A 19,541-nucleotide genomic window follows, 5' to 3' on the forward strand; every position below is an offset into this window, starting at 1 on the left:
CATTTGACTTATGGTTATGGTGTATTTGAGTCTCACACTGTTTTTACTGGAACGGTAGGCTTTTGATGCCTTCATTGAACTGGAAAGGCAGCCAGTATATTCTCTTTTAAAATAAATACAATTGGGACTTCCAAATGAATGTGCAAAGGACTACAGCCTTAATAATGTATTTTTAAAAGATTCTTATTGGAAATAATTTGATCCCATTATTTTAGAAAATACAGTATATCTTTATACTTTGGTCAGACTGAACTGAGCCTGTATTTTCTACAATTATACACCAAAACACAAGTTCTGCTGTAACACAATACAGTGTCATGAGCACTGCATGACCAGTACAGTATTAACAAACAACAAGGGAAATGGAGTCTTAGGGCACAATCCTAACCAGGTCTACTAAGAAGTAAGTCTTATTTTGTTCAATGGGGCTTACTCTCAGGAAAGTGTGGTTAGGATTGCAGCCTTAAATATGGAGTAGAAGCTGGAAGTCAAGATGCAACAGTACCTTAGAGCCTTTTCAGATGTTGGCATTTGCCATACACACACATTGTTTCGAGGACAGCATTCTTAATCTCTGCATAACTATAATTGCTCCTTCCTATGCGTGATCTTGTCAAACTTGAAATTGAGCAGGAGTAGGTAATATGTATCTACGTCAGGTCAACTATGTAACTGTGTCAAAGGTCGTTCTTTGGAAAGGTACATTACTGGAAAGACAAGCCATGATGTTTATAATCATTCAACATTGTTGAAGTCTTGATTGCCATCATGGACATATGATTACAATCTAACTAGCAGTAGCAGGAATTTTTCTGTTCAAACCCTGACTGCCGCCGTGGCTCGGGACTTTCCTGGCTCAGAGCTTGTCTTGTGCAAATTCGACAGGTGGCCTTAACCCATATCTGCCTACTTTTCCTGCAGGCGGCCCTTATATGTTGCATGTGTACACTCACAGGCACAGATGATTAAAGCAAGTCTCTCAGCCCCAGCTCTTCAACTTCAATATAGGGCTAATTGTGCTTACAACTCTGTAATGCAGTGATTCCCAAATGTTTTTGACTGGTAGCCTCCTTGACCTACTGGGTTGTGGCTCCCCACAAGGGCTACAATCATTGTGCGGGGCAGTGGGGTTTTTGTGAGGATTCCAAGTCATGCACATTGGGGCAAAAAATCAAAACTTTAGATATAGGCTGATGGGTTCTGCGCTGTCTGTGACAGATCAGGAGAGAGATCTTGGGGTGGTGGTGGACAGGTCGATGAAAGTGTCGACCCAATGTGAGGCGGCAGTGAAGAAGGCCAATTCTATGCTTGGGATCATTAGGAAGGGTATTGAGAACAAAACGGCTAGTATTATAATGCCGTTGTACAAATCTATGGTAAGGCCACACCTGGAGTATTGTGTCCAGTTCTGGTCGCCGCATCTCAAAAAAGACATAGTGGAAATGGAAAAGGTGCAAAAGGGAGCGACTAAGATGATTACGGGGCTGGGGCACCTTCCTTATGAGGAAAGGCTACGGCGTTTGGGCCTCTTCAGCCTAGAAAAGAGACGCCTGAGGGGGGACATGATTGAGACATACAAAATTATGCAGGGGATGGACAGAGTGGATAGGGAGATGCTCTTTACACTCTCACATAATACCAGAAGCAGGAGACATCCACTAAAATTGAGTGTTGGGCGGGTTAGGACAGACAAAAGAAAATATTTCTTTACTCGGCGTGTGGTCGGTCTGTGGAATTCCTTGCCTCAGGATGTGGTGCTGGCGTCTAGCCTAGACGCCTTTAAAAGGGGATTGGACAGTTTCTGGAGGAAAAATCCATTATGGGGTACAAGCCATGATGTGTATGTGCAACCTCCTGATTTTAGAAATGGGTTATGTCAGAATGCCAGATGCAAGGGAGGGCACCAGGATGAGGTCTCCTGTTATCTGGTGTGCTCCCTGGGGCATTTGGTGGGCCGCTGTGAGATACAGGAAGCTGGACTAGATGGGCCTATAGCCTGATCCAGTGGGGCTGTTCTTATGGTCTTATGTTCCACGGCTCCCTGGCTGGTTTCTGTGGCTCCCTGGGGAGCCACGGCTCACATTTTAGGAACCACTGCTGTAAGGTTAGGGCAATACCAAGATCATACATGTTTGCACATTCCGAAAGCACTATAAAATTCTTAATAAAAATATTTTCCACCTGGAAAATTAAACATTCAGTTCTGCCATTGACACACTTAGTTTCTATTATAAAATTATGTTATGCTATCTATGAATTTAAGGACTGCATTTCTATTTATTACTCAAATATCTGGTGCACTATTGACAACAGCTTAAATGAATGCTTAATTACATGAACAGTAATGAAAAAGAGTCTTCCAGTTTAACGACAAGCACCTTTCTAGATGATGGTTTTTCCCGATTTTACTGTGGGCTTTTATTGGTAAATTTTAATCTAGCTACTAAGGAAGACAAATTAAAGCCGTTCACTGAGGCAATTTTCGACTGCACTACTAAAGAAACCAAAGCAATTAAAATGTGGTATGTCTGTTCTGCCTAATTAAACATCTGACGAAAGGTGCTTGGTGTCACTCGTCTCCCATCTTCATTTGTTTGTTTAATACATAATTATTTTGGGAAAGTACACCTCCTCAAAGGTGAGCCATCTGTTGTAGTTGCTGACTCACTGGGTGTTGCAGCATCATGAATCCGCCAAGCGCCCTCATTTCCATGCATCAAGCATGTATGCGTGGCCCATATGAATAGTCGAGTTCAAGGCAGAAACAGTTACAGACCTGGCCTCAATGCCACCCGGGGCTGCAGGTCTGCAACATGTCGCCCCTCACCAGGGATACTTAAGCACATGGAGCCTTGTGCAATGCGTCGCCCAGCTCCAAAAGCTGATTTTCTGACTAAAACTGGGAAGTACTCTTTAAGATCATGCCAGAAGCCTCAGAAAGCTTTGGAGGCAGTCAGAGTTCAGGGCTTTGCCTGTCTGCGGAACAGCTTCAACCGGCAGGCGGAGATGGGCATGGTGCCTGGGGCTTTTGCCCACCTGCCCCCCCCCCAGGCCCACCACTGTGTAGAAATTGACCAGTAAAGGTCATTTCACAAATTATTCAACTGTATCCCATGGTTGTCATGAAGTGTACAAGCAGGAGAGAGTGGCAGTCCTTTATTGCTCCTCGATTAAGCATACCTGTTTGGTTGAGGTGCCTGCCACAGCTGCACTTCACATTTTGAGACCTGCCGCTGAAAGGTTTGGGGTTTACATCTAACCCTATAACATATAAAGTAGCCCTATGAATGGGCCAGCAATGGGTGTCCCAAACTTACAGTATCATTCCAGTTTCTAAAGGAAGAGGAGGACAAGGATGCTTTTTTTTTTTTTTAATGCTAGCATTGTTTGGGAACATAAAGGCAGCCCTGCTGGATCAGGCCAAAGGTGCATCTAGCCCTTTCAGTTTCCCACAGTGACTCGTCTCTCATTAGGAAGCCCACAAACATGGAATGGAATATCACTCTCCTGCCTTTGCTACCCATTAACTGGTATAACATAAAATGAACACACAAGCAAACCCTCTATCATACTCCCTTCCCTTAGTCTCATATCTCATCAAATATCCTATGAGCTTCAGTCATTCAGTGCAGGGAAGCTACCCTAACCTTCTTATTGTTTCATTGCCATTTTTGCATCTTTTTCAGTTTTACAAATCCATTTTGAGATAGGGTAACCAGAAGCCCACCTGCTGTAATCTGAGATCCTGTCTTTGACAGCCATGAAAGATAGTTCCACAGTCGCAGCTCTGAGTCACACATCCCAATGCCATCACCATCATCACTTGCAAATATGGTGCAGAAGAGTACAGATTTAAGGGAGAAAAGAGAACAAAACACTGTGTCTCAACAATAACAAGTGAATGATTAATACAGGAGTGTCAAACTCGTTTCATACCAAGGGCCGAACAGCATTCATAATGCCTGCGGAGGGCCAGAAGTGATGTCATTAGGCAGAAAGTGATGTCATTAAACAGGTCATAACCAAAAATAAGCACTTTTTCCTCTCTTAGGAACGCATTAGCTGCCAATGACAGAAGAGAAAGTACTCAAATCTTGATCATATTTCAAGGTATGAGGGAGCCCAATTTTCATGTGGGCTGCCCTTTCAGCACTGCTCACCCACTGAGAGCCTGAGGGCCAGATAAAAAGCTTCCATGGGCCACATCCGGCCCCTGGGCCTTATGTTAGACACCCCTGGATTAATACATAATGCCTAATTCAGTGATTCCCAAACTGTGGGTCAGGATGCACCAGTGGATAAAGATCCAATTTTTGGTGGGTCATGGAACTGACAAGCAGATTAGGCTATGTGCATTAAGCTGCTACTTGGGAGGGGAGCACTGCTGCCCATTGTAGCCACATCCCTTGGCATTCATAAACCAGGCAGCAGAAGCCTTTAGGTAAAGGTACCTCTGCTCTTATCAAAGGCCAGGTGAGGGGGAATACAAGGCCACCAGAATGGTCCCAATCTGATGAACATGGAGCTCACCAAATGATCCAGAAGGCAACTCCCCCCCCCCACTATAGTAGAAAAGATGGCTTGATTAACTGGTAAAGTGAAACACTTTTTTTAAGCCTCATAAAGTTAGGCGGGTCCTGATAGACTGGTTTTGAAGAAGCTGGTCCCTGTGCTAAAACGTTTGGGAACCATTGGCCTAGTCCAGAGCTATTCAAACTGGGGCGATGCGACGCCCCAGCCTGACAGCTCTGGCTTCTGCCCCCTTAAGGGGCAGGGGCAGGGGGAAGGCAGCAATGTGCTCCCCAGGATTGTGTCACTCAGGAGGGCTGCAGGGACTGAAATGTACTCACCAATCCCTGCAGCAGCCTGTAGGGGGTGCAGGGAGCCCTGCGCAAGCGACTGCAGGGCTCCCCAGCCTTCTAAAAGTGAAAGTGGAGCAATCGCATGCCACCTCCGCAAAACCGGAAGTGGAGCGCGATCGCTCCGCTTTCACTTTCAGAAGGCTGGGGAGCCCTGCAGACGCTTGCGTGTCCAGCCCCGGGAAGGCTGCTGCAGGGACTGGTGAGCGCATCCCAGTCCCTTCAGCCCCCATTTCCTGGCTCAAGCTACTCAGCCACAGTCCTCAGACTCCCCCAGCAACAGCCTCAGGTTTGCACCTCAGCGGACCACAGACTACTTCGTGACTGAGATGGAATTACGGCTCAGATTAATTTGCTTACTGAAAGGCGCACTGCGTTGCTTTCCTATTCTTGTTGCATTTGACATTTATGAAGAAAGCAGAGCAATTTGTCCCTTCTTGTCTCCTCTTCGCACTACCATTAGTTTTACTAAAAATGGAAACAGCCTTATTACAGTGTAGAAAAATAATGTTTTACAGGGCCTCAGCATCACTGAAATGGCATTGGCAACCTCCTCTCAGATGAATGCTAGAATGAAAAATATTGATTGCTGCAATACCTTGACTTTCATCCACTTGACTTGCATCACTTTGCTCTTTCATCCGTTTTCAGGTATGACCACATTTCAAATTTCATCCACATGCATCCAATTTCATACAAACTTCCACGATGTTCATCAACATTCTTATGGCTTTTCTTTTATTTCTGATTATTTTTATTTTGCATGCATTCACATGTATTACACAGTTATTTTTGGTTGTCACTGATCAAAATAAATGTGAAAGCTAAACAAGGCTCTGCTTTGACATTCATGAATTCTTGACTTTCATCCATGTTCTGATCCCTAACCAGATGAAAGTGCAAGGTATTGCTGTATACAAAAGTGCAAAGTATTGCTGTATAGAAACAACAGGGCAGTAAAATACTGTCAAATCATTAAAATTGATGGAGAAGGAAAATTAAGGATAGGAGATGTGTACCTTTCCTTCAACAGAACTTTCTGCAAAACATCTATGAAGACTGATCTTAGGAAATTGCCTTATACTGAGTCACATCTCTGGTCCATTGAGCTCAGCAGTTACACTTACTGGCAGCGGCTCTCAAGGGAGATGCCAGGGATTGAATCTGAGACCTCCTGCATGCTGCACATACATTCTGAATACTGAGACAGGGCCAGCCTTAGGAGCTGTGGGGCCCAATGCAATCATTTTTGCAACCCCCCCTTTGGCCTCCCACTCACTAGGATGAGTGGCATAGGTGAGGCAGCTGGCATCACCACCAACTCTTCTGGGGGGCAATTTCAAGCCAATCAGACCCAGAGTGGGCAGGAGGGTTGTCCAGTGGCACATTTTTCCCGTGACACCTCAGCACGGAAGATTCCATGCTGGAACATCAACAACAGAGTGAGGTGCTGGCTGCAGGTGCTCCGCTCACTGCCCCAGGGCGGGTCCCCTCCAGGTGTGGGGCCCAATTTGATCAAATTGCCCTAATGCCAACCCTGCACTGAGCTTCATGCCTACAATATGCATATTATGGATGTCTGTTATGAACCATTGCCACAATATGACTGCTCCTATACAACCTATTAAATTGGACTCCAGTTTTTGGAGCATGTCCAAGGACTAACCTTAGGAGGCCAGAGTGACATCAGTACTTAGTATTTGGAAATAGGAGACAAGAATGCTGTAAACTCACTGGATCTGGACATTTGTAGGTCAACCAGTGCCAAGTCAATGACGAGAATGGGTTTCCTAACAGTGGTTACAGAGGTAGGCTTGGGTTTGTATTGCACCCACACATACCATCATATTGATATACCAAATGGGTCATGAATTTTTATGGCAAATAGGGTACAGCTGGATGCCCTTACTCTACTTGCTAAGCACAGCACAGGGCTTTAGCTGCTGTGGTGCAAACCAGCTCATGGCACAATCCTAACCAACTTCCCTGCGCCAAGGTAAGGGCAATGAGGTACAGTTGGCATCCTTCCGCCTCGGAAGACTATGGTATCACGCTCTGAATAGTGCTTCTGGAACAGTGTCCTCTCCAGTGCGCGAAGCCTGGGTAAGGCAGATATGGAGGATAGACTGCAAACACACGCTTAGTCTAGGGGAGACTGATGGCTGCAAAAGCAAATCCCCAAACAGATATACCAGCACTTTAACAGACTGACTGATGCACATGTTTAGGGTCAGGATGCCAGATGGACAGAGGAAAAACCCCACACAGTCACTTTCTGTTCAACGGTTTTGACGATGGGCAAGAGCTAAAATGGGTTCTCTAAGGGATGACATAAAAATAATGTTTATACAAGATGAATGTTTTACAAGGCCAGGAGGCAATCTTTTTCTTCTATGCATAAAACAGCTCAGGGCTTGTAATTTATTATAATGAAACTAAACAAGATGGAATTTAGAAGGAGGGAGGCCAATTAATTTGGCACATCAATTTTTGTTTGCTGCTGTCAAATGCTGTTACAGGAACTTGATAGATTGCAGGCTTTGGTTTCCTAACCAGGTGATTCTAAAGCAAAAGGAATAGGGGGAACCTGGCAGAAAAAGACATACAGCACAGTAACACACACACAGCAACTGCCAAGGCAAGGTATATGACAAACAGATATCGAGGGATCAACTTCCCTTGTATTCTGGGGACTAAAATCAAGAGTTCTAGAGCAGGAGACTAAAATTGAGGGTTTTAGAGCTACCCCAATGGGGAAGCCTCAGTTCTGGGGTGGAGGCAACTGAAAATGAAAAAGGTTGAAGACAACTGGACTAGATCACCACCACGTAAAGGGGGAGGCATCTGGTGTACCCCTTCAGGTACCAGGAGATTGTGTCCCAGTCCTGCTCAGGTTCTTAGCAATTGTGCTAAAATAGTTTTCATTAGTGCCAGTCTGCTTGGTAACTTTTTTGTTCTAATAAGAACATCTGGTTACAGTAAACAGTGCTGGGAAGGCATTATGGGGGAGGGGAGCGGGTGGCGACAGGGGCAGGGGTGGGAGGATGGAGTCCTGGGAGAGTAGACAGATCGATGGTGGGTCCCCAGTCTCATACGGTATTTATTTATATATATATACTTGGGTCATGGTACAAAAAAGGTTGAAACCTACTGTTCTAGAGAGCCCCTGGCAAACATGTTGCTCACAGCACTTCACATCACTACTGTATGTGGGATCTCAACAGAGATGAAGAAAGAGACGAAGGCGGGCTTGGTGGAAGATCTTCCCCCTCTCTGTCGAGAGCTCTTTATTTTTATCCCTCTCCCCCCCTCATTCCCGAAACTCTCTTTGCATAATCAAACAACCTGATTATCTCATGCCACATACGCCTTTTGTGTTAATTGGCTTGGGTTTGGTGCAAGGAGGCTGAACCACGGGTGGCGTGGTTTGCCAGCGCCGACGTGGCAGCGTCCCTACATCTCCCCCTTTTTTGTTTTAAGGCGTTGATATGCATAATACATCTGGCATTGAGTGGGCATTAAGGCCTTTGGCCGACAATAAGGGATACAGAGGGCTAACAAATTAGGAATACATTGTACAAAACAACATCCTATGATTAAAACAATACAAATTAGCGTACCATATTGTACTAAGGTACGAAGCAGGCCAGTGGGAAGCCAAGACAAAAGGGCATTCCACCATGCAGGGGTTATGTCTTGATGTATGCTCTGCGCATAGCTCTTAAGTTTGTTAATTTGTTGTTGAATTCGGTTGCTATTGTCGGTTAGGTTGAAACAACACATATCTTTTACTGCTTCACAACCTAGGTGTTGTTGCAAAAGCAAAAAATCAATAGCAGCTCGGTTATCTAGAATAGCATGGCGAAGTTCGTGCTGTTCTTTTGCTAAGAGACCAATGGCTGTAGAAGTGGTGTTGATGGCTTTTGCTAACAAACAGGCCATCTGGCCTATAGTTTTTGCATTATTCACTGCAAGGCCAGGGACGCCTACTAAACTGGCTGCTAAAGACACATACTCTGCTTGAGATAAAACACTAACATTTCCATTACATGTTGGTTCAAATTGAGAAGAGCGGCGGGATCGAAAAACACTTTGTAGTTGATTTTTAGAAGGAAAGAGAGCAACTAGACGGCTAAGACAGCATTGTGCGGTAGTTAAATTGGCGGGGACATAGTTGTACGTACGACTACCACAAGAAAAAAACCAACCCACTGGTAAAGGAATGTGGCCATAATTAAAGGTAACGTTTTCAAAAGCAGTACAATTCCAGCGTGCCTTTCCAGGATTGAGGCAGCTGCGCTGTCGGGTAGTACAATTCACAATGCGTACACATGTATTGTTTTCGTGATTGGCTATATATGGTGTATACAGCTGGACGGCTGTCTGGGGTAAATGATATGTGGGGGTTCCCCAGTTGGGGAGTGTGGCATAATGTATTTCTGATTCATTTAGGAACTTGCTGAGGCCTGTATCCTGCGCTATAGCTCCTGGGCTTTTGCACACTGGGATCAGGCATGTTCCTAACAAGCCGTGCATATCAGGGGCTTGGACAAGACAAAAATCAGAAACATTGGACAATTCAGCTAAGCGAATCCATATGTTGTACTCAAGGCGTTCCTGGAGGGGAACTCCGGAAACACCTAAAATATTAAGGCACAAAATGCACATCATGATAGTTAAAGCAGAATTAACATTAAGGCAGGCTATGATTGCAGCAAGGAAGTTTTGTGGGGTTGGTTGCACATTTTCTTCCTGCAGCAGCTGCTCAGCTTGGGTAGACAGCCTCTTGAGACCCCCCCAAGACACTGGAGGGCTCGCTGTGGGGTGGCCTCGCTTTCTTGGTTCCATAGGTTGCGTCACTGTCACCTTCAGACGTTGGTTGAACTGCGGTATCGGATCGTGGAGGCCTTGATGCCACGACATTAAGGGCAGGGCGAATGCACCACGCGGGCACCCAAAGCGGGCCTGTTGGTGTCTGGACTGCTGCGTACCCACGTCCCCAGGTGATTAATGGAGCGGGCCCGTGCCACGCGGGATCTGGAAGGCGCCGGTACAACACAGCTGGACGGGGCAGGGGTGTATCAACCTGGAAATGACGCTGTGTGCGAGTCAAAAATTGAGAATTAAAGGGAATAAGATTAAGATGGTTAATGGTAAATAACGCAGAGGCTAACAAGGCTTCCTTATCAAGCAAAGAGAGGGCAATCCCCTCCTTTCCTTTTAATTTTTGGAGCATCGTTTTTAGGGTGCGGTTTGCTCGTTCAACAATGGCCTGACCGGTTGAGTTATAAGGAATGCCAAACAAGTGGCGAATGATCCAGCGTTCACAAAACTGAGCAAATGTAGTGGAACAGTAGGCAGGGCCATTGTCAGTTTTTAAGGTACGGGGAGCACCCATTACGGCAAAGGCGCGGACAAGATGAGTGATTATGTGGCGGGCCTTTTCGCCTTTTTGTGGAGAGGCGAAAATATGGTCAGAATAGGTGTCTACTACAACGTGTATATATTTCCAGGGAGCAAAAGGAGAGAAATGGGTAATATCCATTTGCCAGAGTTGATTAGCTCCGAATCCACAGGGATTGACTCCGGGAGAGGGGAAAGTGAGTTGTTGTGAGCATTGGGGGCATTGCTGTATGATAGCAGAAGCTTCATTAAGGGGCAGATTAAATTGCTTTGCTAAAGCTTTAGCATTTTGGTGATGTAAAGCATGGCTTTCTGTTGCTGTGAGAGGATACATAGAAACAAGAGAGTCAGCCTTTGCGTTGCCTTCGGACAGGCGTCCAGGAAATGGTTGGTGACTACGAATATGGGCAACAAAGAGGGCGGTTTTTCGGTTTTGTAATTGTGCTTGAAGAGCTAAAAACAAACTAAGAAGGTGTTCATCACATCCAGGGGAAACATAGCTGTGCTCAATGCGTGTTAACACATTAGCAACATATAAGCTGTCTGTAATAAGATTTATAGGTTGCGTTGGGAAAAGGCTAATGGCTAAAACGGCCGCAGCAAGCTCTGCTCTTTGGGGGGAGGTTTGAGACCCAGTGAAGCGGGCATGCCACTGTGCGGTTGAGTCTTGCCATGTGACTACGCCCCTTTTTAGTCCCCCATCTGTGTATACTGTTGTCCCAACTAGAGGAGAGGGGGAGAGAATGCTATGGATGGACAAAGGCAATTGACCCTGAATTTGGATGCGAGGATCTCGTGGGAGATGAAATTTAATTTCTCCCTCATACCCTACTAGAGCTATTTGTAAATGGTCGTCAGTAGCTAGGAGGTGTAGCCAGGCTGCATTGGTAAGTGGGACACTGACTGTGTGTGGCTCGCACCCTAGTAACGATTTCGCATGAGAACGGCCTTTTACCAATAGCTGCGCTATCATCTTAGGAAGAGTAGTAAGGGTATTTTTTGCAGTGTGAGCTAAGTGGAGCCATTCAATAATTGCAACACCTTTGGGAAGAGGTTGGTACAAGACTGCGCAGCACTGCTTTGTTGGTTTCCAAATTGCAAGGTGCAGTGGTTGATTGGGCACACAACGATCAACCCAGTGTTGGTCCATCTGTTGTTTAAGGGCATCTACAACTTGTAACTCTTCAGGGGTTAAACAAATCAAATCGGCAGGTTCCTTTCCTCTTTTTAAAGCTGAGAAGAGGGGAGCAAGCTGCCCAGTTGTGATCTTATAATAGGGTCTGATCCAGTTTATGCTTCCTAGCAACTGCTGGAGTTGTACATAGGTAAGTTGTTTAGGGAAAATTAAGGTTGGAAATGAAGGTGCTGCATAAGTGGCTAATACTTTGTGACCAAGATATAAAAATGGAGGAACTAATTGGACCTTTTCTGGGGCAATTTTTAATCCAAAACTAGCTAACATCTGTATAAGGGTTTGCAACCACGAGTCTAGGAGCTTAGGGGCAGCGATAGCAATATCATCCATATAATGAAGAACTTTGCATTCTGGATAGCGTTTTCGAAATGGAAGAAGTGCTTGATTAACGTACAATTGGCACATAGTTGGAGAATTTACCATCCCTTAGGGTAGCACTTTCCACTCATAGCGAGCGGTAGGAGACTCGTTATTTAATTGGGGCACGGTAAAAGCAAAATATTTGAAGTCTTTTGATTGCAAGGGAATAGTAAAGAAGCAGTCAGCTAAATCGATAACTGCTAATTCCCAATTACGAGGAATCAAATTAGGGTTAGGGAGGCCACATTGTAGTGGCCCCATAGGAAGGATTATTTTATTAATTTCTCGCAAGTCATGTAAAAGACGCCATTTCCCAGACTTCTTTTTAATTACAAAAACTGGAGTATTATAAGGACTTACTGAGGATTGAATGTGGTTTTTCTGTAGCTGCTCATTAAACAAGGGCGTGGAGTGCTTTAAGTTTCTCTGCTGTTAGGGGCCATTGCTCCACCCATACTGGTGTGGTGGATGTCCAGGTTAAGGCTACCGAAGTAGGTTTAATCATTTGTGACCAAGGTAGCGTGTAGTTGTTCTAAAAGATCACGGCCCCATAAATTGACCCCGATGGCTACGATAACAGGGGTAATATAGCCAACTGTTTTTCCTGTCTGTGTTGAACACACTTCAAGAGGTCGAGCACTAGCCTTTGCAGGGGAAATGCCACCCACGCCTCGAACTGCGGAAGAATGCTCTGTTGGCCAGGCAGCGTCCCAATCATTTGGGGTGAATACTGATACATCGGCTCCGGTATCGAGTAGGCCTCGTAGTACTTTACCTGCTACTTGATACTCATGTGTTGGCTTAGTCTTCCAGATGGTTTCGGTAAGATAGCCAGCCTGCAAAGGAAACGCAAGAGCCTCCGTAGACGTTGGAGGGATGAAAAGAGGAAGACATTGTGCATAGATGGCCCCAGGAGAAACATTAAGTGGGAGAATGCTCGAGCATTGCGCCACGATAGGGACCCTCTGCACAGTATGAACAATGTCCGGACACACGCAAACATTTTCTTGTAATGCTCGTCGAGTTGGAAGCACTAAATGCGGGCCATCGTACAACGGCCGGGAGGGAGCCATAGGGACTAGGAGTGATTCTCCTGGGAGAGGTTGACTTTGAGAATGAATGGCGCATAAAAAAATGGCAGGTTCTCCTTTGGGTTCCGGGCTAGAGACCTGCCCGGACATTAGTTTCCCTGCGGGGGTTGCGTAGCGGGGGAGGAGTGACATTGACTTGCCCAGTGATACCCTTTGTAACACTTAGGACATTTCTTGGAGGGTTTCTTGTCTCCATTTCCTCCCTTTCCTTTCTCCCCGCCTTTGTAGGCGCCACCCCCTGGGGCCCGACACTCAGCCTTATAATGTCTGGGCTTCTGGCAATTGTAGCAATTTCCTTTCCTGCCTCTTAGGGCCATGGCCAGAAGATTCATTTCATATCCTTTGCTTCCTACATCTGCACAAGCGCGGAGCATTTCTGCCAAATCATATCCTCATTTATGGACTAGCGGCTGCAAAATTTTCCGACAGTCCCCATTTGCGTTTTCATATGCTAATTTTAGCAGAAGCTCATTTTGTGCTTCAAGGTTGTCAATTTGCCGGGCTATGGCAGCCTTCAGCCGGTCTACAAAGGTCGTGTATGGCTCGGTAGGCGCTTGTTTTACTGCAGAGAATGATTTTTGGGAGGCGTTCTTTCCTGGGACACGACATAGTGCTCGCTGTATGCACACAGCCGTGGCCCGTAGATGATCATCTGTGAGCTGTAATTGCATATCAATGGCCGCAAATTGCCCTGAGCCATAGACTTGCTCAGCGGTGATATTGGGGGTAGCACCTAGGTGAGCAGCCTGCTGGAATTCACTATTCCATACAACATATTGGGCAGGGCTAAGAATCATTCGCATTAGATCTTTCCAATCTACTGGGAGCATGTGGTGCCCATTGCTTAGTCCTTCTATCATACCTTGAAAGTAGGTGGACTGTAATCCATCCTCCTTGGCTGACTTATTAATCTCCCTCAGAATGGAATATGGCAGGGGAGTCCATGTAAGATGGACGTTCCCCTGATCATCTGGTGTGCGCTCTAAAGGAAAAAAGGCAGGGGATTCACCCTCCCAGTGGTCAGCCAGATCTAGGGTGCCTGCTGTGCGGGCGGCAGCAATGGAAGCGGATATTTGAGACTGCGGCGGCGGCTCCGAAGGAGCACTAGGCACGGGAGGCGATGTAATTATTTCGAGGGTTGGTGCTGCTGGAAGGAGTGTTGGATATGGGGGTGGCCCTGTAGCAGAGGGGAGAGTTCCTTTCATAAGCATATTATCAGGTGGATTAAGCTGGCACAAAGCCCTATAGACCTTTTGCCAGGTAAGGATTAGAGCGATGGGAGCCCGGGGTTCTGCCTGCAGATTTTCCCCCAGCCTCCCCCAATCCGTAGTCAGAAGACTGCCTCGTTCCGGATACCATGGACAAGAGGCGTCCAATTCCCTGACAAGATCTTGAAAATCTTGCACTGAAACCGAGCCCTCGCCAGTCTGTTTGACCAGTTTATATAATTCTTGAGCATGTTCGCTCTGTTCCTTTGACAAGGAGTCCCCCATACTTACCAGGGAGCCGAAGCTGAGGTGCACCGAAGACTGTTCCAGTTGAGGTAAGTTGGGTCCTGGGATCACGTCGGGGTCACCAGATGTGGGATCTCAATAGAGATTAAGAAAGAGACGAAGGCGGGCTTGGTGGAAGATCTTCCCCCTCTCTGTCGAGAGCTCTTTATTTTTATCCCTCTCCCCCCCTCATTCCCGAAACTCTCTTTGCATAATCAAACAACCTGATTATCTCACGCCACATACGCCTTTTGTGTTAATTGGCTTGGGTTTGGTGCAAGGAGGCTGAACCACAGGTGGCGTGGTTTGCCAGCGCCGACGTGGCAGCGTTCCTACAACTGTACATGTGGACATCTAAGATATGATCTAATGGTCAATCATGTCATAAGAGCTATGCAACCCTCGTATAAACTGAAACCTTACCTGTGTATTGTTTAAAAACTTACTTCCAGTTTGCCTTTGGGTTGTGTCCCCTGCCCCTATATCATGCAACAGTCTCCATCAGCTCCATGCATGCTATGGCATGGTGAGGGATAGCATTGGGCTCTGAGTCAGTTTTATTTATTTTTGGGCTTTTTAAAAAAAAATGAAGCATGTCTTTTTGTTTGTTTCCAAAGCAATCTGTTAGTATCCAAAGCAATCCTCAGCTAGCTGGTTGTAAAATCAAATAAAATCAGCAGATCCCTAAAGGGGAGTCCTTGTCAGAAAAAAATAATTTGGTATGGCAGGAAAAGAAACTCAGAATCTGGCAGGCCTGGCTGAGATTTTAGGAGCGATCCAATGCATGCTGTTGGCTGGTATCCATCTTGAGTCTCCCTTGTTGTCTTTTTCCTCTTCCTCATTTGTTACTCAGGTGGGGCACTTGAACAAGCCTGCAGCATGAGTAGCAGGCATGGCACTTGTTGATCTCTTTGCTATTGGAACCATTTACACACTTGAAATATTCTAATACTGCTTCAGGCCGCAATCCTAACCACACTTTCCTGGGAGTAAGTCCCATTGAACGCAATAGGACTTACTTCTGAGTAGACCTGCATAGGATTGTACCCTAAGTCTGTAATAGCACAATTATACAATATCAAAAGTGCTTATATAGCAACCAAAGAACGAGACAACCCAATTCCCTCTTTGCCTTCTGAGTGATAAACAATTTCTTTCAAGCATATGCAGATAGAAAAAGATATGTTAAATACCAGAGCACTGGAAGGAGCAGATTTCGGAAGGCAATTTTTTTTAAGTTAAGCAAAAAAATTTTTTTTTTACGTTAAGCAATGCTTTCCAGTTAAAACTCCGGAGCCTATTAATTATGAAATGCCCATTTTAAGAGGCTTAAATATAATCAGATGAGGAAAATGAAATTATATCAAACAGTCTAGAATAGAATAGGGTGGGCAGTATATGCAGTACCACAGTGATGTGCAATTATCCTTTGGAATATGACCAATTCTTCCTCTTAATTTGGCACAGGCGGTCTTCCAAAAATATACCCCACTCTCCATTTGCTAACCATAGAATTGGAGTAGTCACCTAGGCAGCCCACTGGCTATGGACTATAGGACATCAAGGAGCTTAATTAAATTGCTGTTCCTGCTCCTTAATTGAGGTTGTAAATAGTTATCTGGGGCAAGTACAATTGCCTGTAGGGGACAGTTAGACAACCACTTGTGGAAACAAAGCACATGTGTGTGATTGACTGGCTAGAAAGAAGACAGAGAGGCAGGTGTGGGCACATAGTAACCACAGCTGAAATTAGGGGGTCTGCATTTTTCTTTTTTTCGGTTCTGGAACCTGTTCTAGCACAGGAAGAGATTAAGAGCACAAATCCTATACACATCTACTCAGAAGTAAGTCCCATTGTATCCAATGGTGCTTACTCCCACAAAAGTGTTATAGGATTGTAGCCTTAGAGAGATATTGCAGTCAGACTTTGTGTGCCATAGAGACTGGGTACCAAGTGGGCTCTGCGCTGGCCCAGAGTTGCTAGGCTCTGAGACAGCAAAGAAAGAAACAACCCAAATTCAGACTGCACATACTGTTGATTTGGGTTCTCTCCTCCCCCTCTCCTACCTTTTCTTGGGGTTATGTAAAAAAAAAAATCTTTGATTTTGTGGAAGATACAGGAGAGAACAACATTCAAAATAATTTTAGTTTAAGTCATCAGTATTTGGATGAATGAATTCACAAACCCAAAATTATTGAGGACACATGAGATAATTAGTGGGTTCTTGTGTGAATTTTACATAAACCTACCTGCCCATTCTGAGAAAACGTCATCAGACATGATTAACAGAGAAAAAGAGGGACTCAACACATTGTCAATAGAAGGCAGATCATTTTTCTCCTAGCCTAGCCTACATTTGTGGGCAGACAAAAGAGCAGACAGTAAGGGCTGCTTGGCATATATTCAGTGACAATGGAATTATGGTTCCTATTGTCTCATGACAGCCTAATCATCTGGGTGTCTTATCACATATTGACATCACATATTGACTTGCTGAGATAGTTTTTTCATTTCCTAAGAGCAGTATTAGTCAATCAGGAAAAAAACTTCCAAGTGATGAGATAAACTTCCAAGTAATGAGATATTATCAACTTGCTAAGAAGTTGTCAAAAGGCCATTGGAATCCATTTCTTTGCACAAGAATGTAGAAGATTCAAGGGTGCCCACAAATTATTTCTCTGGTGATGCCACGTAGAAAGGATCGGTATCCATATAGAAATCAGCCATTCATGTACGTTCTTCGAATGAAAATCTCTTTAACCATGTTGGATATCTCTTCGGATATGTGTGGCCTATTAGACTTATACATGGATCTTTTAAAAAGTTATATGAGAGATAACCTAAAGTTTAGTTTTCATATCTTTGTAGCTGAAAAAAAATACAGTCCTACAGGACAGGGCTCCTACAGGATAGTGGCAAATTGTGCAATCATCCATTAGAAGGTGATTTTAATGTAAACTCAGATCCAATGGCTTTCCTGGGGGTCCCTGCGCCCGAAGCAACCCCCAGAATTCCGTCCCCACACCCCGTTTCGCCCCCCTTCTCCGCCCCCCCGTGCACATGACCCAGAAGTAATTGCGGTGACGTCATTGTCACCGCAATTACTTCCGCGCAACTGCCTCCTCCATTCCCCCTTTGAAAACAAGGGGGAACAGAGAGGGCATCCGAGCCCCCCATGGAGCCTTCCGCGCTGCAAGGGTCTCCATGGCAGCGGTCTGGGGCTGCTCCCAGCGGCCCCAGACCGCTGCAGTGGAGACCTCCGCACAGCTTGTAAGCTGCACGGAAGGCTCAGTGGGGGCCGGGAAGCGGCATTTGTCCCCTCCGACGTTGAAAGGGGCAAGCGCCACTTGCGCTCTGCCCCTGAGGGACGCCCTCAGAGGTGGAGCAGGGCAACCCGGCCGGGAAGCGGCGCGCATCCCCTCCAAAGTTGGAGGGGGTGCATGCCAACTCCGCTCCGCCCCTGAGGGACACCCTCAGAGGCGGAGCAGGGCAATCCGGCCGGGAAGCGCCACGCATTCCCTCTGAAGTCAGAGGGGGCATGCCCTGCTTCCGCTCCACCCCTGAGGGACGCCCTCAGAGGCAGAGCAGAGGCGCCCAGGAGCGCTCCTGGGAGGCAGCCTGATGCTGCCTCACAGGCAACGTCTTGGCGCCGACTGGACCACCCCCCTTCTCCCCTCCTTTATAGGAGGAGACAAGATGGGCGCCCTAGAGCGTAAGTGCCTCTCTAGGGCACCTGTCTCCTATCCGCTTATAAAGGAGGAGGGGAGGGGCAGCTCAGTCAGCGCCCAGGTGCTGACGGAGAGGCAGCAAGCTGCCTCTCCACAGTGCTCCTAGGCACTCCTCCGGGTGGGGGCGGAGGAGGCTCTGAGGCGCTCCTGGAGGGTTGGCGCCCGGGGCATTTGCCCCGCTTGCCCCCCCAGGTATGCCAGTGCTCCGATCACCTTCTGATATAATATTCCTTTAAAAAGTTATATGAGAGATAGCCCAAAGCTTAGTTTCCTCCCTGTTTTCCCATGACAGTTCCAAAATTCCCCACTCTCCATCAATTGTAGCTTATACATACACCAACATGAAGCATGCTTAATACTAATTAGGATATCTCAGAACCAGTAGTTGCAAACTCATTTCAAATCCTGGTTGCACATTCAAATTACAACCTTAGTAGTATTAACCTTGGTTTGTACAGAGCCAACCCTATATGGGTGCAGGCAGAGAACCAGGGCAACTCAATCAGTGTGAACTACCACACCCCCTCCACTATGGTCATATATTGATCATGAAAATGCAGAGTCTGGGGCAACTAGGAGTTGTCCTACCCAAGGGACAGCTCTCTTTGTACAAGTGAACATGCAATGGTAAAGCAAAGGGAGGGACAATAAACACCAGAGATGGGAAGAGTGAGGGAGCATATGCCAAGACCAGATACTGAATTGCAAAGCAGGGTTTCAGGGAGAAAGCATAAAAGCTGTACCATGATGGGTAACCAACTCCACTGAAACACATTTGCAGGTATGCACCCTATGGCATTATTGGAAGCAATGATATTGTGGATCGAAAATGTTATACAAGAGCCAGCATTTATGCTCCAATTCTATTTGCTGGCATAGGGTCTCACATACATGCCATTCAGCATGTTTGCAGCATTCAGAGAGTAAGCAGTGCTGGTGGGAAGGCCTGTGCTGTCCCGCCTATGCTGAATTCAGAAGCCCTGCTCAATGGAGCAGGTAAGCTGCCAGTGAGCAGTGCAGGGTAGGAGCAGAGTATAACAGGAGACGGGGAAGAGCAGAGAGGGGGAGGGATTGGCGGCACTGGCCTAAGCAGAATCCTATTCCCCCTCCCAGGCTTGGAAAGCCCAACATGGGGCTTCTTGGACTTATGCCAGCAATTTCATGGGCACAGATTGAGTAGCTCCATTGAGCAGGCTGGGGCTTGTCATGGGGTAAGGGAACAAATGCTGCCTTACCCCAAGGAGACCTTCAGCCTACTCAGTCCCAGTGCTGGATACAGTGTGGGCCATGTGGCCCTGCCGTGACAGTGTTGCTTAGGATGGGGCTCTCAGTTTATTAGTAAAAAGTTAAAGCAGAACAGAAATGGGCTTCACAAAGAGGCACTAAGCAGTTCCATGTTCTCTCTCAAACA

This window comes from Tiliqua scincoides, chromosome 4, assembly GCF_035046505.1.
Source record: "Tiliqua scincoides isolate rTilSci1 chromosome 4, rTilSci1.hap2, whole genome shotgun sequence".
Taxonomy (NCBI): domain Eukaryota; kingdom Metazoa; phylum Chordata; class Lepidosauria; order Squamata; family Scincidae; genus Tiliqua; species Tiliqua scincoides.